The sequence below is a fragment of the Ictidomys tridecemlineatus genome, chromosome 13 (assembly GCF_052094955.1).
Source record: "Ictidomys tridecemlineatus isolate mIctTri1 chromosome 13, mIctTri1.hap1, whole genome shotgun sequence".
Classification (NCBI taxonomy): domain Eukaryota; kingdom Metazoa; phylum Chordata; class Mammalia; order Rodentia; family Sciuridae; genus Ictidomys; species Ictidomys tridecemlineatus.
In genome coordinates this window covers 39,649,513-39,677,175 of record NC_135489.1, presented here as the reverse complement: position 1 = coordinate 39,677,175, position 27,663 = coordinate 39,649,513, and the positions used below count along the sequence as shown (strand labels likewise).

The 27,663-nt window shown below is 34.5% G+C and overlaps 1 long non-coding RNA gene across 1 annotated transcript in view; it reads left to right on the top strand.

The window, feature by feature from the left end:
* The first annotated feature begins 251 nt into the window (after positions 1-251).
* LOC144370120 (uncharacterized) overlaps positions 252-27,663 on the top strand; it is a 54,160-nt gene continuing 26,748 nt past the window's right edge. The window contains exons 1-2 of the long non-coding RNA XR_013430060.1: positions 252-730; positions 7,225-7,263. This is a non-coding gene — a long non-coding RNA (uncharacterized LOC144370120). The remainder of the gene's footprint in view (positions 731-7,224; positions 7,264-27,663) is intronic.

The following is a 27,663-nucleotide window of genomic DNA, read 5'->3' as shown; positions in this document are numbered from 1 at the left end:
ATGGGCACTTGTTCATGGAAGTGTTTACTCAGTAAAAATCGAACAAAGTATTCACTCGTGATTTTGTCTTTCTATGCATGTATAAATATGTGTATTCAAATATATATTATATGAGTCCCTTCCTAAGAGTTATCATGATTTTCTAGCTTCCTGCTTAACCATTTTCCCTATATAAATCATGCATGTGACAGATTTTCTCTCTTAATACATCAGAGCAAGCCCTGGGAGAAATCCGCCACTATAATGGATTATGTGTTTGTTTTTTCAACCTCACATCTGTGCCCAAGAACCCAATGTGATACTCAGTGCAAATGACAAATTGCCCCAGGGTATATCCCTAAAGAGACCTGATGTCACCTGATGGGTGGTTTTGACTCTGAAGAGATATAATAAAAGTAGCAACTTGTGGTAATACTCCAGGAAGTACTCATATGAGCAGATGGAACTGAAGAGGTTAACATTTCCCCCAAAAAAGATCCAGCCGTGTAAAGCACGTGAACCACAGCTTTCATGGAAGAAAAAAAAAAAAACAAACAGGAAATGACAAGCCCATGAGGTGAGAATGAATATGAACTTCAAGAAAAATAAAACAAGGCCTGGTTGGTGGCTATAATGGGACCCGAAGAAATGACAGATGTGGTCAGACAAGCAGGCAGTGTTTGGGCGGTACAGGTCAATGCAGGAAAACGGATGTCAGTGCAACTTGGAAGCCACTGGAAGGTTCAAACAGGTCAGTGACATGATCTAATTGGCATTTTTAAAAGTTCACTGCCTGATATATAGAAAGTGGGTTGTGGGCAGGGAGGAGGGATGGAAGCAGAAAAGTCCTCATGAGATGATGGCTATAGTCCCAATGAGAATTGATGCCTTTTAGAGCTGATAGGATAAACTGAAGGATGTGAAAAGCCAAATATTTGGAGACTTGATCAAGTCAAAAGACGATAGTTCAACTTACTAAGAAGTTTGGGAAGGTCAGAATCAATTTAAAGCATACTTGTATGGCACTTAGCACAATATCTTTAAGTAATATCAGTTTTTGTTATTGTTATCACTATTGGATTGTCTGTACCAAGAGTCTGTAAAACTCTTAAAAAGATCAGTGCACAGAGGTAGTTATATAGAGTCCCTTGAAAGATTCCTTAGCATTTGTATTTAATGGAAATTATAAAATGAGCTTCCATTTTACAGGAGATAAGACCAAATTAGAGAAATAATAATTTTTGTAAGGCCAGCTTTATATCCAAAGCCAAAGTGTCCTGAAATCTGCATTTATGAAGATGAGGAGTATTTGAAGTTGCTGTATAGTGGATTGCAAATATTATGTATAACTAAAATTGATAGTAGTCACTTGGACTATCTCAAAAAATGGTTCAGCTCATGAAAGTTGGAAATGCATTTCTACTCTGCAAATACCAAAACCATGTTCATTTTTTTCTATGCTTCAAAATGGGGAAAGTTAAAGTACATAATTCACCTGGCGTTAAGCAGAATACATTAGTGAGCTTTTCTATGACAAAGTAGAATTAGGAGTAAGGACCTAACTTCTGTGTGTGTTAAAGCAAATGCAGTTGGGTTTTCAAGAAGCTTCATACCTTTAGGAAGGCTTATGAATATGAAGCTACAGACAAAAACTCAGGATCATGAGATAGAGACCAGGTTTAGCAGATCAACCATGTAAACTACCACTTGCCATCCCAACCACATGGGATTAAACCTTCTGTAGAAAAGGCCACTGACACAAATGTTTTGTGTGAAACTTTTACTAAATGTGTTTTTAATAGAGGAGAATATCATGAAAAATTGATGGTAATTGATGATTGATGCTTCATATCTAATTAACATGGAGAAGAAAGAGATAAAGCAAATAAGGAGGCAGAGAATATGAATAACAAATTGTGCTAATTTGAAATAAATATACACATATGCATCTATATTATAAATACATATTTAATTAACCAACAGTAACTATAGTAATTAATTTGGGCAACAAAAGATAATTTTAGGAAGAATAACATTATTAGTATTATTTATAATCACTAATATAGGGCAATAATAAAAACTATCAGTTTTAAATTGGTTTTGTTATTTTTAAAAATTATTTAAAGATAATGCCTACACCAGACATAGACCATATCCATCTTATAATGTGGGGCTACCACTGTGGGTAAATAATGCATAGACAAAGATGAACTAAAAATTATGATATATGATTAAGTCACATGTACACATATATACAGAAGTATATATCACATATGTCCATTCATTACACATATATAGAGTATGCATCTACATATAGACATATAGATATAGATATCTCTATGTAGTTATAGCTTTATATATATATCATTAATTTATTTATATTAAATATATATCTATATCAATAGATAAGTGACTCAGCACTCATCTATATTACAGTTGGAACAAATTAAACATGAAGAACCAATATTTAACAAAAAATGTAATGCTGCTAATACAAATAACATTTTCTTGTAGTAAAATTCACTATTCATACAGAATAATTTGGTTTTTAAAATGTAAACTAATACTACATGCATCAGTCAAAATTATAAGGCTTAAATTTTGTACTCAATATATATCAGACTCCATATAAAGACAGTCATTTCCCATGATGTTTATATAAAATAAATGTAAAACTATTTTAATATACATTATGTAAATTCACATGAAAATAGAAGATACCCTATGCATAGAAGAACTTTCAGGTTCTCATAATTCTGTAATTACCATTTTTCATAAAGAATAATAATATGTAGGGACAAACTTCTTAAACGTCAAAGTATTCTTTTGCAGTATCTTTGTAATCAGTCAAAGAAACAAAAAAATCATAAATACCATGAATTAAAAAAAGAAATTAGCTTTGAATTTAACATTATCATCTTTCTCTGTAAAAGTGACTCTTTGTATATTCAGATCACTCACACAAATGGTAAGCCTTCTGGAACTTTCTTGTGTGGACAATCAGTTTCCCCATGCAGCCTTCTATAGTTATTCTGTGCTGTCTTTCACATGTTCTCTATAATATGGGGAATTTGAAAATCAAAACCTAGAAATCTGAATTAATACAATGTCCTTGAAAGAAAATAATTGGAATGAGTGAGATGTCTTTATGCCATTGATAGCTGAGAAATATTTAATTTAAACTCTATTTGGCCCATAACAAAGAAATATCAGATTGCATCTGAATTGCTAACTCACCGCATTAAGGATTCAATATTTTTTAAAAGCTCAGCTCTAGTTAGTTGCTTTGGACTAATTGTCAACCACAGAAGGTCATTTTGCTGAGAAGCTTCTGAGGGAGCAACTTTGCCCAGGGCTGATCCTGTGTATTGAGTTGCTATTTCAGAGAAGTGTTTGGTGTTCTAGTTTGCAACTGCTGCTGCTTATGGTGGCTCTACTGGCCAATTAAGACACTTTGGGGTCCTTTAGTTCCAGGAGACTCTCTGTTACTCTGATGAAAAAGAAAGCACTTTTTTGTGTGTGTGTGTGCTCATTTGATGAAGACCTTTTAGTCTGTAGCCATCCTAGAACAATCATCCTTTATTAGTTTGGTTTCCTGTTAGCTGCTTGGAGTCAGTGAAACTCATTTCACCACCACATGCTCAGTCATGACTTTCCTCAATTTCCACTACAGCTAACCTATCAGAGGCACCCTGCAATATGTCACCTGAGTCATAGTGGATTGACTGTTCCACCAACTTGACAAAATTAATGTGTCATCAGATGTTAATGTTTCTTCAAGGACTACATGTCCAAGTACCACACTTCATGTCAATGAGCCTCAAATTACTCACTGGTAAAATAAGGGAAGATTAGGGAATAGACATATTCATGTGCTGTTCTAAGAGTAGGAAGTGAAATAAATCATTACCATCATGGTAATCAGTCATTCAGAAGAAATAAGAAAGCATTGTGTTAATGATTCATACACTCTTTCATCCACTCATCAGGACATAAACTCCTTGCAAACAGGACAATTGTTCGTCATCTTCTCTACCTGGAGTACCAAGAAAGTGTCCCGAACATTTGCTGATGCCAGAAGAGAAAAAGAAATATTATAATAAATAAAATAAATGCAACATCCTACCTCAAGGATCTCACTAGTCCATCAGCAACCTCGATTCATTACAAGGGAAAAAGCTTTGGAAAAAAATATCAGAAACCAGAGTTCCTACTTCCACCTTGAAACCTACTCAAGTTACATGACCTCTGGCATCATTTAACCGCTAGGTAACTCCCTTTATTCATCTGGAAATGGAATAGTGTGATCTCCATGAAGATAATGAACTGAGTTCAGCCATGTATAACAAAAAACTAAATACATAATAGAGATTTAAATAAGATAAATGTTTATTTTTCTTCAAGCCACGAAAATTCCACAATTAGCAACTTAGGGCAGCATCAACAGTTCCATAATGTCATTAGGAGCCCTGTTTCCTCCTGTTCACCTACTCAGCTGTCTTTTATATGTTCCCAGTTAATGGTTGTGCCACAGCCATATCCCATACAGACTGATGGAAAATTCAAAAATCAAAGGACCTACTGGCTGAGTTGGCTTCCTTTTTTTCTGGAGTTAGGTACATGCCTTACTACTTCTTAGATCTTCATGGCCAGGACCACATCATACAGTTGAAAGTAATGTTAGAAAATACACTTTTCCCCCCAAGGTGATCACTTGTATGTCCCAGAAAATCAGAGCTTGGTAGTAAGGAGATAAGGAGAAATAAATATTAAGAAACTAGCTGTTCAAGTTACAAGTGTAATCTGCTTATTTCTACAACAAATACTTGCTGTATGGGCATTTAGGGTGGTTTTGCAGTGGTTAAGATAGAAAAAAAAGGAGAGTTTACCAATAGATAAATTTCTACTTCTAGTGTCCTGAAAGAAACCACACAATGATATTTATAAATCTATTTCAACAGCATAGTCCAGATTAAAATTCTAATAAAAATGGGTGCAGTAGTCACAGGCAAGCCTATATTCAATGGATTAAGGATGTTGACTCTACTTTTTGAGCAGAGGAGTGGTGGGAATTGCTATAACCACCTTTGACACATTTTCTGCATTTTGTAGTCTTCATGGTATTTCCATATGCTGAGTACAGGAGTGACTGCCTCATATCTTACCTTCCTTGGTCAACATTCTCCAAAGGGTACCGGTAAATAGTACCCTTACCCTTTCCTAATTTTAATCACTCTGTGTTCATTTTTTAGGGATAGTTGCTTCCATGAAAATCATAAAATTCTCTACCCTGTTCATCAATACTATTTTGAAGCATTTGACCCTCTGTGAATTTCAAATTATGTATTGTGGTTATGAGAGCTGATATTTTCTAAGTCCTTTTTATACTTTAAAATTATAATAATGTTGTCTACCTTACTAAAAACAAGATTGCTACATAACATGAAAAAATGGGTGCTGAAGTTCTTCAACAGCTGCACATGGCTATGCAAATATGCACAGTCCTTTGGCTACTTTGCTTTGACTCATTTTGAACCTGTTCTTTCAACATTACTCTTTCTCCTGCAGACAATTATTTTTTAAAATTTCACATCATTTCATAAGTTCATACCATCTTCTTATGGCATGACCACCTTTTATATTTAAAAGGAAAGTAGGCTGGGGATGTAGTTGAGTGGTAGAGTGTTTACCTGGCAGACATGAGGCCCTGTGTTCAATGCCCAGCACTGCAAACAAACAAAATAAAAATAAAAGTAAAAAAATAAGAGTAAAAACAGTTTAAATAAAGAAATAATTTTATTTCCTCCTTAAAATTCTCCCCTAATTTGCAATCCTATTTATTACCCTCACATCTCAGTGCATTAACCAATCTGAATTTCAAAGAGTATCTGACATCACTGATTCATTTTGAAAATTTGTGGGTTTTTAAAAATATATAGTTTTTCAAATACTTCCTTTACAAGCAATGGAGTTATTACATGTAATGAAGGAAAATAACACAATGATAATCGACATGTGTACTAAGAGCAGTTTGTACTTGGTTTGGGAATGCTTTTTTTCAGAGAATTTGCTTTGGTAATTACATTTTGTTTTTCTTACTAGACTTAAACTTCATTTGCATTCATTTGTTAGGGAAGTGGGAGATGCAAAGGAAAACTTTGAGTACAGAGAAAAGATAGTCTGGATATAAACAAAACTTTATCATGAAAAAGCTATGCAATTGAAAAATATACACATCATTGAAAGTTGATGGTGTAATATACTTGCTTTTGTTCATTCTCTTTTTCCACTGTGTTATAAAGAGGTGAAGTGGGTGTACCAATTACAAACAAATTCTATAAACAGTAAAGGGAGATGTACCTTTCTAAACCTTAGTGTAACTATCATCAATATCTCTTAGTGGCAAGAATATAGTTACCAAATTCTGGCACTGACCCTAAAGCTAATTTGTTGATGTGATTTTATTGTTTCTTATCCTCTTTCTCCTGATGTAGGTCTGTGTGGCTACAACAGGAGGCAGGGGAGAAAAGGGATACTGGAAGAAACAAAAGTAAAAGAATTAATAGAATATTGAAAGAATATAATTTTTGAATCTATTTTTTATGCAAAACTCTCAGTAGCATAAAAGAAGATTTCTTGGCAGACAAACAGAAAAACATTTGAAGCCTATACTCCATAAATATGAAGTGATTTTGGAGTATACCACAATAAATGTAGCAGGAAACTTATTGCTTTTATTTAATTTAAAGCAGGATATGCACTAGCTGTCTCTTAGCTAGGATCATTTATAAACTATTAATGATTTAATTTGCATTTTCATCAAGAAGAAAAAAAAACAGATAGTTATTGCATAGGTCTCTTTTTCTCCAGACACTGAGTCATTATTTAATTAAGTACTGTTTATGGTTTTACATACCACATTTGCATTTTTATCTGGGTGCTGCATTTGAGTAAACATATATTTAATTTATCATCTCATATATTTTTTAATCTAGGCATATGCAGATCATTAGTTTTTTTTATAAAGTCATGTATTCTTTAAAATTTTTAACTAACAGATAATGATTTTCCTTCCTTTCCTTTGAAAATAATGATGTTAATAAGTTAGAGACCAAAAGAAAACTAAAATATTCTGTACATCTTTCAGTGACCTAGTTCCCAGATTCATTTTTTAAAGTAATTGCATTTTCACAATAGACTGGGTGATATTTCCAATTATTGTTTTTTGTTTTTTTTTTTACATAGGCATGATTTTCCTACCACATGTCTCCTTTTAAAAGCTAGGTAAGTAGTTATCTATGTTTTGAGAATTCTACAAACTCCTTAGTAAATCTTAAACTAAGCTAACATTAAAGAATATTACTACAATGGAAAAATAATTGATACAATGTGTAAATTCATGAGACTGTGACCATTATCTACAAGTATGTAAAGAATTGCTTTCAGGAAATAAGCAGAAAGAGAAGTATAAAATTACAAAAATGAATATTGATTTTGAATATTAAGGAAACAATAAAAAGTCTTAAAGCCCTGTTTTAATTTTCTAAGGGAGGTATACTAACTTGCTTGCATAGATTAGTTTATTATCTCTTTTTCGAACATGAGAACAAAGTATCAGGGGAAAAGAATCAATGTCTATGTATCTCTATTTCTTACTATGTCTATAGTATATTTTGTTTAAAAAGAAGTATGCGAAACTGACCAACTTCACCAGAGTAGGGGTGTCTCCCCAATACAAGAGTCATACTTCATATCATTTCTTTCCTCGCTAATGATTGGAGTCTCCAAACTCATCTTTTCCCCCACAAAATAAACAACAACAACAAAAATAAATAAATAAATAAATAAATCTAAGAAGGATCAGAGGGCCAAGTAATCAGAGTTTCAATGGAATTGGAGTATCAGGAAGCTATACCCAGAGAAAGGCTGAGAGGTGGAGAGACAAAAATTGAGGTAGAGAGCAGGAAGTGGCAGAGTTGGGTCAGAAGAGCCAGAGGGCGGTCCTGAGCCTAGCTACCCTTATTCACATGACCTTAGAGAGAGCAGTAAGGGAGGAAGTGAACAGGAGACTTCAAAGGGTACCAAAGTGGTTGTAGGTCAGGGTTGACTACCACTTGTGTAATATATGTATAAAATATATGTATATGTGAGGGAATGGTTAACACCTTACCTTTCAAGTTATGGATATCACAAAAGGAGTGGAAATCGAGGATGGAAAAAGAAAAAAAAAACCACATTCACAGCAGTAAGATACGAGCATAATTTCATTTTTTATATTGTGAGTTTACACTGTATCATACATAATAATAAAAAAAAGCAAAAGCTAGCAAGCATGCATCAAGATGGCAGTACATCATGAACCAAGAACAGGTTAAAATAAATTCCCAAACAAAAAAACAATCTCCACCAACCAAAAACTGAGTGTAGAAAATAGATAATATGAAACAGCAAATAGAGTTATCATTTAACTGCTACTAAAAATCCTTAAAAGGTTACAAAATAAAAAATAGCTATGGAGTTTATGGAGACTCTATGTAAAAAGTCCTCCTCATCAGCATCAATTGCTTTTCTTCCCTCGGCGGGTTATGATGGAAAGCCAGACCCAGAGTGATTTCCCAGCATCATGAACTATGAATCTCTTTTCTATTACACATGGTAAAATACCTATTATCAAAATATATGGTTACTAATCGGCTCCTAATGGTTCTACACAGGCACCAAAGAAACAGGATACTTTTTTTTTTCTGGTTGCACATACCCATTCCTCCAACTAAAAAGCTGAACAAATTGAAAAATCAACAACATTTCTTAGATCCATAAATGCAATGAGGTCACAAGAAAATGTCTACTCCCCAAATTGTCAAGATTGAGAGGTGAATACCTTGTTACAATTTACCAGAGCAGAAATCTCAGTGTCTAGGTAGGGGAACATGTGCTGTGACTGACAGGTTTCTGGAGACTTGATGTTGACAAGTCTGAGATGAAAAATCCAGGGGATCCAGGTGATGGGGGCATCTCTGCGCTTTTGTGAGCCTTCCTGCCTGCTCATGGTGAATATTGGAAAAAATTCTCCTTGTGCTTCTGACAGAGGGAGGGGAAAAGTAAACAAATTGAAATATAGGAAAATATTCTGTTCATCTTAACAAGATCTTCCTTCAGGGAAACCATTTGGTTTATGAATCTAAATGACTTGGGAAAAGGGAAATACACAGTGCAACTCTCTGTGGTTTTCCACTGGAGAGATGACAAATAATCAATTCTTGCTCACTCCACCCTTCCTGTCCCATCTCCAGGGAAGAGTATAGAAAGGTGAAAAGGGGATGTCAAGTTCATAATCCAGGTATAGGCTCCTTAAAAGACTGAGACCTAGTCATAGAACTGTGTGATCCTTCCCTTTTCCCAACATTTAACCAGCATATTACCAAAAGCCAAGTTTGTAGTAGTTTATTTATCTGGTAAATCGCATCTGCTTATGAAGAAAAAATTATAGGACACATTAAAAGGTAAAAAAAATATATAGTTCAAATAGGAAGAACTTTGTATGTGAGGTGTCCCCCAAAATCTCATGTGTGAAACAATGCAAGAAGGTTCATGAGAGAAATGATCGGGTTGTCAGAGTCTTTACCTAATCAGTGATTTCATCCCCCCATAGGGATTAACTGAGGGGTAACTGAAGTGGTAGGGTGTGGCTGGAGGAGGGGGGAATTGGGGCATGGGCTTTGGTGTATATATTTGTATCTAGAGAGTGGAGTCTCTCTCTCTCTCTGCTTCTTGATCACCATAATGTGAGCTGCTTCGCTCTGCCACACTCTCCCTCTACAATGTTCAGCCTCACCTCCAGCCCAGAGAAATGGAGCCTGGGTTCTATGGACATAGACCTCTGAAACTGTGAGCCCTCAAATAAACTTTTCCTCCTCTATAGTTGTTCTGGTCTGATCTTTTAGTCACAGCAGTAAAAAAAAAGCTGACGAAAACAATTTGTTATACAGTATGATTGATAGCTATGGGCTCTAATGAAGGATAACATGAATCACAATAAGAGAGAGATAGCTCATATTCACAGAAGATTCAGTATTGTCAAGATGGCAGTTATTGCCAACTTAATTCATAGAACTCAATAGAATTCCAATGAAAATCTCAACCAGTCATTTTGGGAATATTGACAAAGAGATTCTCAAGTTTAAGAGGTAAAAGACCCAGAATGTTGAAAAAGACCAAAATGAAGGACTGATACTACCCATCTTCAAGAGTTACCACAAAGCTACAGTAATCAAGACTGTGATATTGGCAAATAAGTAACTGGAAAAAATGAAACAAAACCCAAGATTCTAGAAGAGATCTACTTAAATATGGTCAACTCATCTTTGATAAAGGAGCTAAATCAATACAATGGAAAAAAAGAAAATCTCTCAAACAAATGTGTTTGTTTCAAAATTTAAGCATTAAAAAATGACATGCCAAGCATGGTGATGTATGCCTGTAATCCCAGTAGCTCGGGAGACTGAGGCAGTAGTATTTTGAGTTCGGAGCCAGTCTCAACAATTTAGCAAAGCTTTAAGCAACTTAGTGAGACCCTGTCTCTAAATAAAATATTTTCAAAAATGGCTGGGGAAGTGGCTCATTGGTTAAGCACCCCTGGGTTCAATCCCTGGTACTGCAATACACACACACACACACACACACACACACACACACACACACAAACATGGTTGCAAGAGTGTGGAGGAGTGAGAGATGAATAGGTAAAACACAGAGGATTTCTAAGAACTAAAACTTCTCTGTATGAAAATAAAATGATGGACACATGTCATTATACATTTGTCAAACATAGAATGTACAACACCAGGAGTTAATTTCAACTTGAACTATGGATTTTGAGTCTTGATGATGTGCCACTGTAGTTTCATCAATTGTGATAAATGTAATGCTTTCTTAGGGTGCAGTATATTAAGAGCGGGTGATGCTGTGTTTGTGTGGGGACAGGAGCTATATGAGTAATCTCTGTACTTTCTACTTCATTGTACTAAGTTAAACCTGCTCTAAGAATACAAATTAAAAGAAAGAAAGAAAGAAAGAAAGAAAGAAAGAAAGAAAGAAAGAAAGAAAGAAAGAAAGAAAGAAAGAAAGAAAGAAAGAAAGAAAGAAAGAGCAACTGAATAAGCATGCATATCTTTGGTATGCTGATTTCACTCTATTTGAATATATGCCTAAAAGTGGGAGAGCGGGATCCTATGGTCATTCTAGTTTTAGTTTTTTAAGGAATCTCCCTACTACTCTCCATAATTCTGTACTCCTTTATATTCTCACCAACAGTGTAGGAGGGTTCCCTCCTTTTTCTCCACATTCCTGCCACTGTTATTTTTTTTTTTACAATAGTTATTCCAATTGGGCTGAGAGAATATCTCATTGTAGTAGTTTTGATTTTCATTTCCTGATGGCTAATGATACTGGTCATTTTATATGTCAGACACAGAAAGACAATGCCACAAGTGGAGGAGTGTAGAATAGTGATTCCTTGAGAAGGCAAGGGAATAGGGGAGGGGGAGAAAGGTAGGAAAAAGGAGGTAGAATAATGGGCACCAAAACAGAAAGAGGAATAAATTCTGGTGTTCGCACAGTAGGATGAGTCCATAACTGTACTTTATGAAGACCTAGGAGAAAAAAAGCATAAAGAAATGATGAGGAGAGAAATGGTAATTACTCTGATCAGCTCACACTATACTCAAGTGTTGAAATATCACAACGAACCCCATTAATATGTATAATTAACACATGTTAATCACAAATTAAAATTAAGAAAGAAATATATTAAATAAAAAATAAATGCCATGAAATTGAAATGCTGCATTAAGTGTAGGAGTGATAATATGAAGAAATAACTTAATGGTAATGTTATAAATAAAAGTACCTGGAGACATGTGATTTTATTTTTGCAAATTACCAGGTAGCATTATTTCAGGAACATGATGCATCTTAAAGTATAATCTGTATTAGTTTTACATTAGCTAATGCTGCTTCTATCAGCAAGAGCCCATTTTGTGTCACCTTAGCCTTTTGCAGTTACATAGAGAAGAAAGACTGATTTGGATCATAGAGTCTTGCCAGGATTTGTTAATTACAGGATGACTATTAACTTCATAAGAATAAAACTGTAGATAAATTCAGCCAATGTCAAATGGTATACTTTTGACCAAAATTTGCAAGCTATACATACATCAATTTCCAATTAATTTTTTATTATAATACTTATGTCATTGTTGAGGAATTTTCATATTCATTATGCTTATAACTACATTTCATATGAGTTTTTTTAACTTTTATAAATTTTAATTAAGAACACAAACAAAGTATACCCTCTTACAGATTTTTAAGTGTCTAATATAGTACCATAATCTATAGGCACAATGTTATACATCAGATCTCTTGAACTAATTCATCTTTTATAATTGAAATTTTGTGTATATTAATTAGCACCTCCCCATTTCTCCTCCCCCTAATCCCTGGTAGCCAACACTCCATTCTTTGCTTAATGGGTTTGGTGATTGCAAATACTCAATATGAGCGGAGTCATGCAGTTTTTATTCTCCTGGTGACTAGTTTATTTCATTTAACACACTGTCCTCTAGGATTATCCATGTTGCCATACACTGTAGGATCACTTTCCTATTTTAAGGCTGATATGGTTACTGTTATGATTTGAGGAAGACATATTCTCCAAAAGGTCCTGTTTTAATGTAGGCATATGGAGAGGTGAAATAATTAGATTATGAGAACCATAACCTAATCATCAATCCCAATTTTAAAGGACTAAGTGGTGACTATAGACCGGTGGGGTGTGACTAGAGGAGGTAGGTCACTGGAGCATGCCCTGGAAGGGTTCATCATCCCTGTGGCTGCTTGCCCCCTCTCTCTCTCTGCTTCCTGGCCACCATGAGCAAGGCAGCTTTCCTCCACCATGCCTTTGCACCATGATGTTCTGCCTCATCTTTGGGCCCAAAGCTATGGAGGTGGCCCTCCATGGACTGAATCTCTAGAACTATGAGCTAAAATAAACTTTCTCCTCATAAGATGTTCTTATCAGGTATTTTGGTCACAGCAACCAAGAATGCACTAAGACAATTGCCTTGTATGTCTTTACAGTACCATATTTTCTGGATCCCTTCATCTGTTTCTGGACATTCAGATTGTTTCCACATCTTGGATGTTGTGAATAGTGCTGCTATTAACATGAGACTAGTAATATAACTTGAGATCATAAGTTTGGTTCTTTTGGGTTAATATCCAGAAGTGGAATCTCTAGATCCTGTGGTAGTTTTAGTTTTAACTGTTTGAGGAACTTCATAGTTTTCTGTGGTGGTAATACCATTTTGCATTCCCCCCAAAGGTGGGCTTCTAACTAGGCTTCCCATTTCTCCATAACCTTGCCAGCACTTGGAATTTTTTTTTTTATAATAGCCATTATAACAGACAGGAGGTAATATCTCATATACCTGTTGATCATCTGTATATCTTCTTTGAGGAAATGTCTATTTAACTCTTTAGTTCTTTTTGATGGGGGACTATCAGGGATTGAACTCAGGGGTACTCGACCACTGAGCCACATCCTCAGCCCTGTTTTGTGTTTTATTTAGAGACAGGGTCTCACTGAGTTGCTTAGCACCTCGCTAAATTGCCGAGGATGACTTTGAACTTGCGATCCTCCTACCTCAGCCTCCTGAGCTGCTGGGATTACAAGCGTGGGCTGCCATGCCTGGCTGGTTTCTGTTTTAATCCTTTTATTGGCATTGTTTTCTATTGAGTTAGGGTGAGGTTTAGAGTGCCATTGAAGTCTGTAAATATTTATATCTATGAACTTCCCTCATAAAATTGCATCTTGTAAGTTTTGGCATATTATGTTTTTGTCTAAAGAAATGTTTTTAGTTTCCCTTTGGTTGCTGCTATGATGCATTGGTGGACCAAATGTGAGTTGTTTTATTTTCACTTATTTGTGATTTTTTTCAGTATACATCCTGATACTGACTTCTAGTTCCATTCCATTATATTTGGAAAAGACATTGTTTTGATTTCATTATTCTTAAATTTGTTAAGGCTTTTTTTATGACCAAACATGTGTGATCTCACTTGGGGAATATTTTATGAGTTCTTGAGAAAAATAGGATTCTATTGTTGTTGGATTGTTCTGTTCATGTCTATGAAGTCAATTTGATCTATGGTACTATTTAAACTCAATGTTTCTTCACCCATTCTAGTTGATCTATCCATTATCTAAAGTGAGAGAGTGAAGTCTCCTACTATCATTATTTTTGCTGTCTATTTCTTACTTCAGTTCTGCAAATGTTTATTTTATGTATTTAGCTGCTCTGATATTAAGCGCATATAAAATTGCTTTTGTCTTCCTAGTTGTTGATCCTTTTATCTCTATATACTCTCTTTTTACTCTTTTGACAGTTTTTTACTTCAAGAATAATTTAGCTGAGTAAAACCATCCTTATGCCTATTTACCATTTGCAAGACTTATCTCATTTTCAATCCCTTCATGTTCAGCTTATGCAATTCCTTAAATCTAAATTGAGTCTTTTGTAGGCAGTATTTAGTTGGATCTCATTTTATTTGTGTTTTTTAATCCTTTCATCACTCTCTGTCTTTTGATTGGGGATTAAAACGATTTACCTTTAAAGTAATTATTAATAGTAAAGGACCTTATATTTAGTCATATGAAATAGAAAACTATACACGTATAAATAAATTTCATACATAAAGCAGATTTTTCAATGAAAGAGTTTGCCTAGCCCAAGTTGAACCCACATTATCCCACCGTGGTTTTATATTTATATCCCAAATATCAAATATCACTGATAAAAAATACTTACAATGATAAATGCTTAGAGGGATCTCAAAGATGAAGCAGTATATTTAAAGATATATAATACAAAAGAGTTTGCAAATACAAACTGTTAAGCTAAATATCATAGTATCTGTGAGCACAGGTATCTGAGGAAGAACTGAATTTGAACCTTGACTTGGCTATTTCCTATTGGTTACTTCAGGCAACTCTGTCAGGAAATGGAGATGGTAACTAACCTAGAGTAGATTTTTCCATTTTAAATAAGAAATGCATGTAATGATATGGCAGAATACCTTTCATTTAATAAATACTCACTAAATTACTCTCAGTAGCTTATTTTGAAATATAGCACTGAATCCTAAATAGAACATAAATACTACATTAAGAGCTGATGATTTAAATAGTGAACTTAAGCAAATTGGGAATTTAGTCTGAGAAAACCTAATTCAATATAACATTGTCAATTCCTGTCTTATACAACTCGGTTTTGAGAGAAATCTGATATTTTTTTTAGATGAATTTTGCTTTTCTGAAAACCTTTACCTTAGCCCCATGATGTGAAACAGAAAAGCAGAAATGATGCTATGGAAAGATGAGCTGAGAGGGTGCAAATCTGGTGGGCCAAATAGAATTTCTGTGGGTGTAATGATTTTTAGAAAGTGGCAGCAAGCTATCTAATACCATATTTCCATATTCATCCTCGAATAACATGAGCCACAAAATTTCTAGCTCAAAGCCTTCCTGGTTGGCTAGGTTATAACTTTCGAAAGCTTTATAGCTAAACTTTAAAATAAATCCACATGATTTGGGGCTTTGAATTCAATTTTTGGAATATTAATCTACGAGAACAACAGACATTTATTTTGTCCAAATGTGCTATTGGCCCTCTTAAAACCAGGCTGCACAATTCTTGTGTGAATGATTGAGAACTTTATATTGCCTTCTTGTCACTGTAAGTTCCATGAAAGCAGTAACTCCTTAATGGATATTTGTTCACCTGTCTCATCGATTTCAATAAAAAGCTGAAATAAATATACACTTGAATTGCTCTAAGGATTTATTCACAGAGAAATTATCTGTCAGGAAGTTAGTTATATCCATGAGACATTCATCTCTTCTCTGCATGTAGTAGGCCACCAGATGGTAGCTCTCTACAGCTCTCATGGGCTGTGAATTGGCACTAATTGAAACATCAACACTCACTTCAAGGCTTCTATAGAGGAACTACATCCCCAGATCTCCAAATTCTCCCAAACATAAATTTATAATGCATTTCATTATATGTTATTGTTTTCATTTTACAAAAATCAATAACATATTCACAAAAAGTGTTATACATAGAGTAGGAAAAAAAACCCTTAAGTTTTATCATTTACATTGTACATAATTTTTTCCTGATTCTAAATGGCTCTAAATAGCATTTTTCCAAGATGGCATAAAATGTTGGCTGAGTCAAATTTGACTCTAGGAAGGATATTATTTTGAATTGCTTTGATTCAAAGCAATTGAATCATATTTGCTTTCATTGAAGAGACGCACAAACACACACCACACCACACAGTGTATATCTATGAAGAATAAGAATTAACATTCATGAAACCAACACTTATGAAATTAAGCATTATCATTATTTCAAATATTTTTGTGTTCTCTTCCTTGGTTACATCTTCCTCAGAAGCAACTCCCTCTGACTTTAGGGCTATATGATTCCCTTGTATTTTTGTATATGTTTATAAATGGATATGTATTTCCAATTTTTGCCAAATATATATTTTGTCTAGCTTTTCTACCTTTATAGTAATAAAATAATACTACCAGTATTTTTCTTAGACTTTCATTTTGTGTTCAATATTAAATTTTGAAATTAAACCATGTTGACTCATGTTGTTATGATTATTTTGTTTTCGTTGGTATATTATATACCATTATAAATATACCTCAACTTATTTATTTGTATATTCTGCAACCGATAGATTTTGGGGTGATTTTCCACTGTTTTCAGTTCACAATGTTATTGTGAACATTCCTACCACATCCCTTGGTATACTTACATAGTAATATTTCTGAGTATTATATTCATATTTGGATTTTCTCAGTCAAAATGTGTAACTCCTTCTTCAGTCTTATTAAATGATTCCAAATTCTTTGAAAAATTATTTTAACTAATTTATACACCTATAAGTAATAGATGCATAATCCTAATGACCCCATATCTTTTCCAAAATTTGATATTTTTGAACCTCTCAATTTTTACTATGTGAATTATATTCTCTAACAGATTAATATATCTATTGAGTAAAATCCAGAGCTAACATTTACATGACCATGAATTTCTAGTCCTGGTAAATGGTAAGTATCTGTATTATTTATGACTGCAATTCATGTTTAGAAGGACATACATTTTATATGTACTCTGAGATGACACACATTTATGTGTACTCTGCAATTTTTATTAGCAATTAGCATTATTAGTGGTCAGATCTCTAGTGTATTTTCTAACTGTGGAGGAAAGAATAGCAGATGATAGTAAAAGAACAAAAATTACCTACACAATCGTCCCATGTTGTAACTACACATTATACTCTTCAGTACCCAGTCTTCTTCATTCTTTATGGCTCTGTGTGTACCTGGAAGCTCAGTGCATTCTTAATTTTTCTAGTAGCTTCATATGATGCAGCAATGCCTTTCATTATTTGATAAAAGCACATTGATTGTGTGACAATTTAATAAAATGATTATAGATGTGTGTGAAAAACAACGTACCATAGTATTAGAGGGTTGGCATTGCTTGACTTTTTAATTCTACTTTCAATTTGGGTACAATAAATGAAATTATCAAAATCACAGTGACTTTAGAAGTCTCATGCTTCTAGTAACCCAATTTAATCCTGGGGAGATTAAATATTAAAATTTTATTGATTACATTGAATCAGAGTATATTTTAGAAAACTATGGGGATAGGATGTTAGGAAGTTAGAGAAGTAGTTATTAATTTGAAATGGATTGAGCTCATTTTCCACATTTATGTCTGCTTCGCAGGCTTCTGTTTAGATGTAATGTGAAGAGAGAATAACTATGTAAGCCTTTGATTCCTTTTTCTCTCAATGTACAATGATTTTTTACATTGTACATTGTAAATTGATGCTCAATATTCTTTAAGCACCTCAGTGGAACAATTTGCATAAATGCCTGTATTGTTCACATTACTTCAGTGTGTCTTCTTTGGTTCTCATTGCCACAATTAGGACAGAATCTATATAAATCTATAAAATTGCTAAATCATTAACACCACTTCCTCCAGATTAAACTCCATGAAAATACTAATGAACCTTGGTATGAGTCCACAAAAAGTCTTAACTCTGACTGTCCTGTATATGTGACTGGTGTGTGTCTGTCAATCTGATTGGACCATTTTTTAAAAGTAGCTTTTTAGATTCAGTGTAAGGAAGGAAAGAGTCTGCTTTTTCACACAATGCCAAACCTTGAATAGTTCCAATTTCAGCCTAATCACACTGTCCTTAAAATTTCACTCTGCTTGAATAATGAAAAAGGGTGATATGAAAATTGTATGAAACTAGCATGCCCCAGGACAGGTGGGGTAGGATGTAATTACATATGCTTCACCAGCTGGAGCAATGTGCTGTAAGAAAGGCTTTTAAGGTGACAGAAGTTAATTGCACGGGTTTTAGGGCAGAAGAAAATGTATGTGAAGAAGCGAAGAAGAAGGACACAAACCCTGAGAGGGTGTCAGATTTCGCAAATCTGGGAGAAAAAGGATTTTTTCCAAATTAGAAATGGACATAAAAAGGTAGATGATGAGACACTTTCTCCTACAGAAGAAATAAAAAGGAGAATCTTGGCTGGGTGGAAAGCACTGTATTTCTAGCTAGCCTCCCAAGCATAAAGCTCTTTATGATGTACCTGCATATAAAATAGGACAGCTTCCCATAAGCCAGGCTGTGATATTTCCCCAGTGACACTGGTCCACAAGGCAGCTCAGCAAGAAATAGCACATTTTCCTGCAATATCTGTAATGACAGCGGCGTCTGTCTTGGGCTACATATTGTGGGACCATAGAAACCATGATGCATTCAGTCTTGTCTCCAGCTGTAAAACACAAAGCTTTTGAAAGAGACCCTTTGGGTGGCATTTCTCTAATGAAGCCTGAATCACTTTTTTGCAAGCTGTGTGAGTTTGTCACAAAGAAGAGAAAGAGACTGTATATGATAGTAGGTGTCACATTGAAAATCAAAGTCTCAAAAGGAAAAACGGAGTAAGTTGTGTTATCCATTTCGATCTTATCTATCTTTCCCAGAGGGACATCCTTTTGTATAGCTAGTTGGACATGAGCTAGCTTACTCCTGGTGGTATACAACAAACACAATATCTTACAACACTGTCTTCAATTCCTGAAAGCTTAAAGAAAGAGTATATGTTAAATTACCTAAAAAAAAAGAAATATTGGATTTTGCATAATGATGCTCTCTTCTAGAAATAAGGAGTGCAAAGATAATTTAATATACCAGATAGGATGAGTGACTGTAACATCAGCTCAAAACCATCACCCCTACTTCTTTGTTTGATACTAATAAGTTAATTGTATGGTGACTGAAATAATAAACTGAGGTTAGCTCAGAGATTGAAGGCTTATTGTTCAATTTGAATGTATAATTCAAAAATATCAATTTAATTGCTCTTCCTTCCCCCACTTTTTGGACACTTGATTTTGATTAGCTAAATGTGTTTTGAAGACATTTCTTCAGTTTGCTGAAAAAGCCAAAATCTTTCCTAAGCTGGAGTGTAAACACAAACACTAAATCATTTACTAAATATCTGTCAGCAATTTACAATCCCATAACCTCATTTCAAATTAAAATCTCTTAATGCTCCATCATTCTCCCTAGAGGAGATCAGCTTGAAATTCTCCAGGCAAATACAAATTTCTCCTCCCAGTTCAACTTAATCCTGATTTCTCATTAGAAGTCTTATTTAGAGGAACATGATGTAATCTACTTTCTCATTATGGACAGCTGTGTTTTTCAGCCTCCAGACATATTAAAAGTACAGATATATTCATTTGCAATTTTAAAAAAGCCATCAACCAATTTTTGTCATTATTTTTGCATGTCTTTTGTACACCTTTACATGATACATTTCATTCTAATTCTCTATTTGGTCAATTTCACCCTCATTTCACTTGTCTGAAATTATTTTAAAGAAACAGGATATCTAAGAAGGAAAGCAAAACCCAGATTTTCTTTGTCCTGACAGTGATTTTACGTGCATGAATTACACCCATGTGCACAAAATAAAAGAATAATATGAAATTTATGCAAAACATACACAAATATTTAGGAGCTTCATAGAGGTAAGAAGTTAGAGAAAATTAAAAGGCACCTTCAAAATATTTCCTAGTCTCTAGCAAAACTGTCTTTAAGTCATATTGGGGAAGTTTTTGAAGAAGTTTTTAAGAATACCTCCAAAGAAATTCATTCACTGGCCTAACTCCAAAAGACTCTTCTTTATATATGCATGAAAGCTAAAATATTTTAAAAGACATTTTTCTTTATTCTTTTTTTGGTATCGATTTAGAATAATGAACCACAATTTCAGAATAATAATCTTTCTCAGGCCAGGCATCTTACAGAGTAAATCTAGGACCAGTTACATCCTTGTGTTCATCACCGTTGGTTGCCAGCTCTCTTCCAGATTGTACCTGAGCAGAGAACCAATTAGAAAACAGACTCATATCTCTAGTGCCTGCGGGAAGCAGAGAATATTCTCCTTCTTATCCCTCTGCTGCTTTGACTGCAAGTCAGTTTATAGCAGATAGTTTCCTTTGCATAGGGACAAGAATAAGCCAGGTGTGGCTGTTTTATATTGACCTTATTTTTAAACCCTAAATCATTTCTATCATTCTAGAATTAATTCTCCAATCTTTCATTGGTTGTTAATATTGAACTGTACTCCCACTTTTCCTGAGTATGGGGATATAGAGAAATGATTCTGATTTCCTTCTTTGATATTATTCAAATTGATTAAATATAAGCAAGCAATAACAACATCAAATCCTGTTTCATATTTACTTTCTTACAATAGATAAGTCTGATATATGCATTTTTTACCAGCAAAGAGTTTGCTTCATAAACAACTATTTCTTGAGCACATCTTTAACCAGACCATATAACCAAGATTATTGGACATATTTGGGGGACTTCAAAGAGAAAGGAAAAAATTAACACTGCCACTGTCTTCTAGGAGCAGAGTCTATGAAACAATAGAAAATCAATAAAAGACATTCTGATATGGCCATGTACAAATTTATGTGCAGGTTTGCATGTGCTATATATATTATTTATACAACACATGTATATGTATGTAGATATATATGTGTATATATTTATATATGTGTGTGTATATATACACCAAAGATATGTATGGATAACATATATTTAAAAGGGATCCAGTATGTGGGCTAGAATTTTCTAGTTAGTAAGAGCTAGAATAGATCAGAAAAATCATTTAACAAAAGAATAACAAATATTATTTGAACACAAAAGATTAAAAAATGAATTATATAAATTATTTCTCCAAACTTCCTTGTTACTCTAATTTTACATGGTCTCTTCTACCAGAAATAAATTTGATGTTTGATAAATGGAGAGAACAAGGAACTTCATTGAAACATTGACTAACAATAAAAACTAGGGCTGGGGATGTGGCTCAAGCAGGTTCGATCCTCAGCACCACATACAGGGATGTTGTGTCCGCCGAAAACTAAAAAATAAAAATATTGGGAAATTCTCTCTCTCTCTCTCTCTCTCTCTCTCTCTCTCTCTCTCTCTCTCTCTTTCTCTCTCTCTCTCTTTAAAAAAAACAATAAAAACTATAAGTCAGATCCTTTCATTTATTTTTTTACATCCATCATAAGGCAAAGTACCGATTTTTAAATGACTTAAAACAATAAAAAGAATTGTCCATTTTTTATTGATGAACAACTACAAAAAGTTTTCTTGATGAAAGAGAAGCAATTAATTATATTCATCCAACTTAAAACCAAAAAATATTCATCTGAATGTTTGAAAGATATTTAAGTAGCACACAAATAAAAATTATGAATTCCTTTCTAAATACAGAAAATCCCTGTCAAACTTAACTTGTTAAGGATTGGGAACCTTCCATGCTAAACAATGTAGTTACTTTGAACTGGCGCAGGGGGGTGGATATACCAGCCAGCACAGGTTCTTTCTTCCACAAGGTCACGGTGGAGAAGGTGTTGAAACACATCCTAAAAAGAAAAGCAGAAAAGCAGGCAACATCCCTGCACGAACATGCAGCAGCTATTGATGCTGCTGTGCATATCTGGCCTCCAGATTTGGGATTCTTGCATAGCCACATGGAATGGCTTCCAGCTTTCTTCCCTTCCCCTTGGGACCTTAACAAGCAGCTTGCCTAGATACAGGGTATCTGATGGCTTTTTCAGAGCACATTAGACTGATCCTTAGTCTTGTTGGCCCGTCTTTTCCTGTCCACCAGGCTTCTATCATTACAAGAAGGCTGTTCACCTTTAACCAGAACTTACCACAAGCCCTCCATTCTTCCAAACACTTTCAGCTGAATAAACAATACTGTGCAAAGCATGTGCAAAAATACTACACACAATAGAATTTGTTGGTCACCAAAGAACAGGTAAAACTTCAATGCCTAGTGGAAAAAAATATGAATTGGAAAATTCATACATTTAAATACGGAAATAATGTTTTACCAGGATCTTCCACAAAATCAAGATCATAATGAATCAGAGATGGAAAAATATGTGAGAATCAAGAGAAAAGGTATATTTATTTACATGTCTTTATGATGCTCAATGGTTTATGAAATAACCAGGTTCATACTTTGGAGAAACATTTACCTTGGTTTGCCAAGGACAGTTTTGAATCTTGTCATTGCCTGGTGAAATTATTAATGATCCCTTTATTACTCTTAAAAGCGTCCCCGTTTGGATGACAAATCTCATGATCGCCCTATCTATAGTCAGAGACGTCGTCATGGTGAGGATGAGTTATAAATAAAGTTTCACTGAGGGAGGGGGCTCTGCCTCATGGAGAGCAGTGAGCCAGAGGCTGTGCAGATAGGAGAATAGAAGCCGGGCTTGAGGCGGCTGAATTTTGTGTGGGTGAGAGAGAATATATTTGCTTGTAGGAAGCAGAGTGTTTGACTTTAAATGTTACAGAAAATGAGATCAACTAAGCAGAGAGAATCCTAGTGATTAAGAATTTTGAAGCCCATAATTTAGAATTCTAATTAGACTTGAGCCAGTAGTCATTTTCCTTCTCAAAAAAGGAGCTCTGCTATCCAATTTATGATGAAGGATTCTTGATTCCTGTTGCTTCAGAATGTCTCACATGAGGGAGAGTGAAACTGAAATCAGCAGAAGTGGCTGTTGTGCTGGTCTAGACATAGTGTGCTTATACAAACAAAGAGTCAAAGAGTCAGGAACCAAAATCTCAACCATGAGACAGAGTAAGGCTGAGATAAAAGCAATATCTTTCTGAAGGGATTCATATGTGCATCCCATTTACTTCTAAAGTTCCAAGTAAAAGGATTCTAAATAATAATATTGTGCACCAAGATTTTTTTTAATTGCAATGAATTCCACTTCTTCATTGACTTTTCTTCTCCTTGGTTCCCAGTTAATGAAATAAAAGCAACATTGAAACAATATATCCCCAAGAGGTATAATCATGATATTGTCTTAGTCTTAGTTTATAGTTTTGTGATGGTTAATCTGAATTGTCGACTTGATTGGATTAAAAGATACCTAAAATCAAGAGGTTTTTGGGTGTCTCCATGAGGGTGTACATAGGAATGATTGGCATGTGGGACAGCAAACTGAGGTAGAGACCCACCCTAAGTGTGGGCAGCACAGTCCAACAGGATAGTTTAAATATATCTCAGGTTATTTGTGTATTTCTTATAAATTCAAGTCTCATGTATTTTAATGAGCAAAATAAAATGGATATAAATCTGATTTGCACTGTTCTTTGCCCTAGTCTGGAGATACTGCATCTGCCAGAGTCTTTCAGATCAGTTTCCAGTGAACTCTGTATGGCTAATAATAAATGAGTGTAATTCACATGAAAAATCACTCTCTGTCATTGCCTGTGAGCCTTTGCATGATGACCTTCGAGCAGTCTGCTCCTCCTCTTCCACTGGCCCAGCCAGTGCCTACACCAAGACCAGTTATTAACCTGTGTCTACATGGGTGTACGAAAAGTTTCTAGATCCATGGAAGAAGGCCCACGTCTGAGGAAGTGAAAATAAGGATGGGAAGCTATGAAAAAAAAAAAAAAAAAAAACACCCTCTTATTCTTTTTGTCAGAGTCACCTTCCTTGTCCCAAATTCCAAAGAGGATGAAGAGAAGGCTCTTTGTTGTCCTTTACAACTAAATTCTCTTTCTGTCTAAAAAGACAAAGAGTGTTTACCCATCAACAAATACCTTACGACAGCTTCCTACAGAAAGGAATTGGGTATACAAATTTCTCTCATGAGCATCAGAATTCCTAACTTCAATAACTGTATTTGGTTTTCACATTACATAACACTTTCCATGGGTCCTACTGGGTGCTCCAAGGGCAGTTTACATAAGCCTGCAAACACAGAGAATTTCTCACTACCTTTTACTGCTAGATATATAACTGTAAAAGGGGGATTTATTAGATTAGCTTACATGGCCAGAAGTTGAACAGTGCCACAATGTCTGTCTGCAGGCTGGAGAGGTAGAGGAACCAGGAGTTGCTCAGTCCAAGAACCTGGAGTTTCAGCCCAAGAGGGATCAATGATGTAGCCCCAGTCCAGAACTAAAGTCCTGGAAACTCCCTGCACAGTCTCTAGAGTCTGCTTTGGAAGAGTGAAGGATTGCAGTAGCAATCATGAACCCGCTCTAGAAGGATTGAGCTTGTGTCTGCTGCTGCTTCCTTGTTCTCCCAGCATTTGTTCTGTCAACCTATTGGACTGTGCTGCCCACACTTAGGGTAAGTCTCCACCTCAGTTTGCTGTCCCACATGCCAATCATGCCTAGGCACACCCTTATGGAGACATCTAGAAGCCTCTTAATTTTAAGCATTTTTTAATCCAACCAAGTTGACAGTCATTGGACTATAAACCAAGACTAAGATAACATTATGATTATACCTCTTGGGGATATATTGTCTTAAATTTACTGTTGTTTTTTTTTTAATGTTGTTAACCTTATCATATCTCTCCAGTGGTATTAGGGTTAAAGGTTCAGGATAGGATTGGAATTTCAAAGGCAATCAGTGAGCACTTCCCCTAACTTACGTAAGTGACCATATGAAGTTTTTATCTTATTGCTTAATATTTGAATATTTATATTTAATGTTTATAAATGCTGCCATTTATAAAACAATTATTAGAGAGGCAACATAGAGCCCACATATATCCTAAATTCCTGGAACTATCAACATAGACCAAAACAACTGTATATTAATTTAATGGCCAAGATGGTTCCAATAAGTTTTTAAACATAAGGGCAGGACACAAACATGCTCTCCCTTCTTGAAGTTTATATCCTAGAAAATTTAATGGAAAATATATAAATATTTTGAGCTTTCAGGAAAAAAATATGTATTAATTTTTAGAACTATTTAACTGAGAATCCTGTGATTAATTCTCAATGTGGTCTCAAATAAATGAAATATGATAAAGTTTGCCCACTTTCAGTAATTATTTGGATTTACAACAACTAAATGATTCTCATTATAATCAGGTAGAAATTCTCACTTCATATTATATTTTTCTAAAACATAATGATTATTTAAATTATAATTACAGAAAAATCAATTACAAAGAAGCTAGAGTAGGCTACTCTGACTTAAAAGCTGGGATTGATAAATGCAGCAATTTCCCAAAGTGTAGGCAGCAGATCTTTGAGGGTCCCCAAAACACTTCTAGGGGATACACAGGTTGAAGCAAATGTCAGTTAAAAAATGTATTATCTTTCCTTTTTTTCCCTTTTACTATATTGACATTTGCACCAAGGGTACAAAAACAACAACAAGAAAGACTGTTGGAGACTTAGTATGAAATAAGGTGATAAAAACCAGTTGTATTAGTACTCATATTACATATCATTATTTACTTGCAAGAAAAATTTTTGCATTTAAGAATGGCCCTGTTGAGACAGCAACCCTTGTTTTTAATTTTTATTGGTGCATAATAAATGGATTTATTATGAGAGTGGGGGATTTGTTGTATTGTATTTGTACATGCATGTGACATAATTTGATCAAGTTAATTCCCCAGTATCTCCTCTTATACTACCATTCTCCCTCTGATAACCCTCTTCCATACTAATGGCCTTCCTTCTATTTTCAATGAGATTTATTTTCTTCCTCTTTCTTTTCCTCTTTAGCTTCTTCGTCTGAAAGAAAACATATGACCTGACTTTCTGAGTATGATTTATTTCACTTAATATGATGCTCTCCAGTTCCATCCATTTTCCTGCAAATGACATAATATCATTTCTTTTTATTGCTGAATAAAACTCTACTTTGCATACATACCACAATTTCTTTATCTGTTGACAGACATCTAGGCTGGTTCCATAACTTGACTATTGTGAATTGTGCCACTATAAACAGGGGTATGCAGGTATCCATAATATGTTCATTTCAGATATTTTGGAGTAGTATAGCAGGAGTTCAGGAGTGGTATAGCTAGATCCTACAAAAGACCAAAAACCTATTATTCAGACTTGGGTTTTGGGAAAAATAAATAAAATGAATTTATAATTTTAAGAAAAGCAAATGGCAATAATTGTTTCTTCAATATTTCAAGAGAAAATTGGGATTTCTGAAACTTAGCTACCGTTGTAAGAATGACAGTTTCTCAATATTTAAGATTGGTAGGGATATTAACAAATAGAATATTTAAATATATCATAAGATATGAAAACACTTAGAAGATCTACATAACTCACTGAATCAATATTCTTGAGATATGAATGCACGATACTGCAAAATCAACATCCATAAAACATCCATTCATTGTAGATTATATAATAATAGATTTTACTATAACAGAATGTTATGGTTGGGATATGGAATGCCCTCTAAAAGATTATAAGTTGATGATTTGGCCCTGAAGCAGCAATATTTATAGTTGGGGCTTTGGGGATGTTATTGGATCATGAGGCTTATTATGTTTTGAATATGAGATGTCCCCCATAAATCCTTTGTGGTGATGCAGGGATGTTCAGAGGTGAAATGATTAGTAGATCATGAGAGATGTGACCAAATTGATGGATTTATCCCTTTATGGATGGATGACTTGAATGAATTACTAGGTAGTAACTTTAGGCAAGTGGAGTGTTGCTGAAGGAAATAGGTCACTGGGAGGTGCCCTTGGGAATTATGTCTTGTCTCCCTGGGTTTCCTCTCTCTCTCTTTCACCTTAAGCCCAGAGCAATGGAAACAGTTGACTGAACTCAAACCTCTGAAACCATGAGCCAAAATAAATAATTTCCTCCTTTAAGTTGTTCATGTCAGATATTTTGGTCATTACAACAAGAAATTGATTAATGAAAAGTTTATTTATGAAAAGTTCATTGATGTGATTTCAGATTTCACTTTATAACTAAACCTGTAGAGACTATCATTTGTCAGATTTGGAAAAAAATATTTACAATTGCTGAAATGAAATGTTAAAATACTCCAATCTCTTCCAGCTACATGATTTGTGAGGTTGGATTTTCTTCATGTATTTTTTAAAAATGTATTATAAAATACTATTGAAGGAAATAAAATGTGAAAACTCA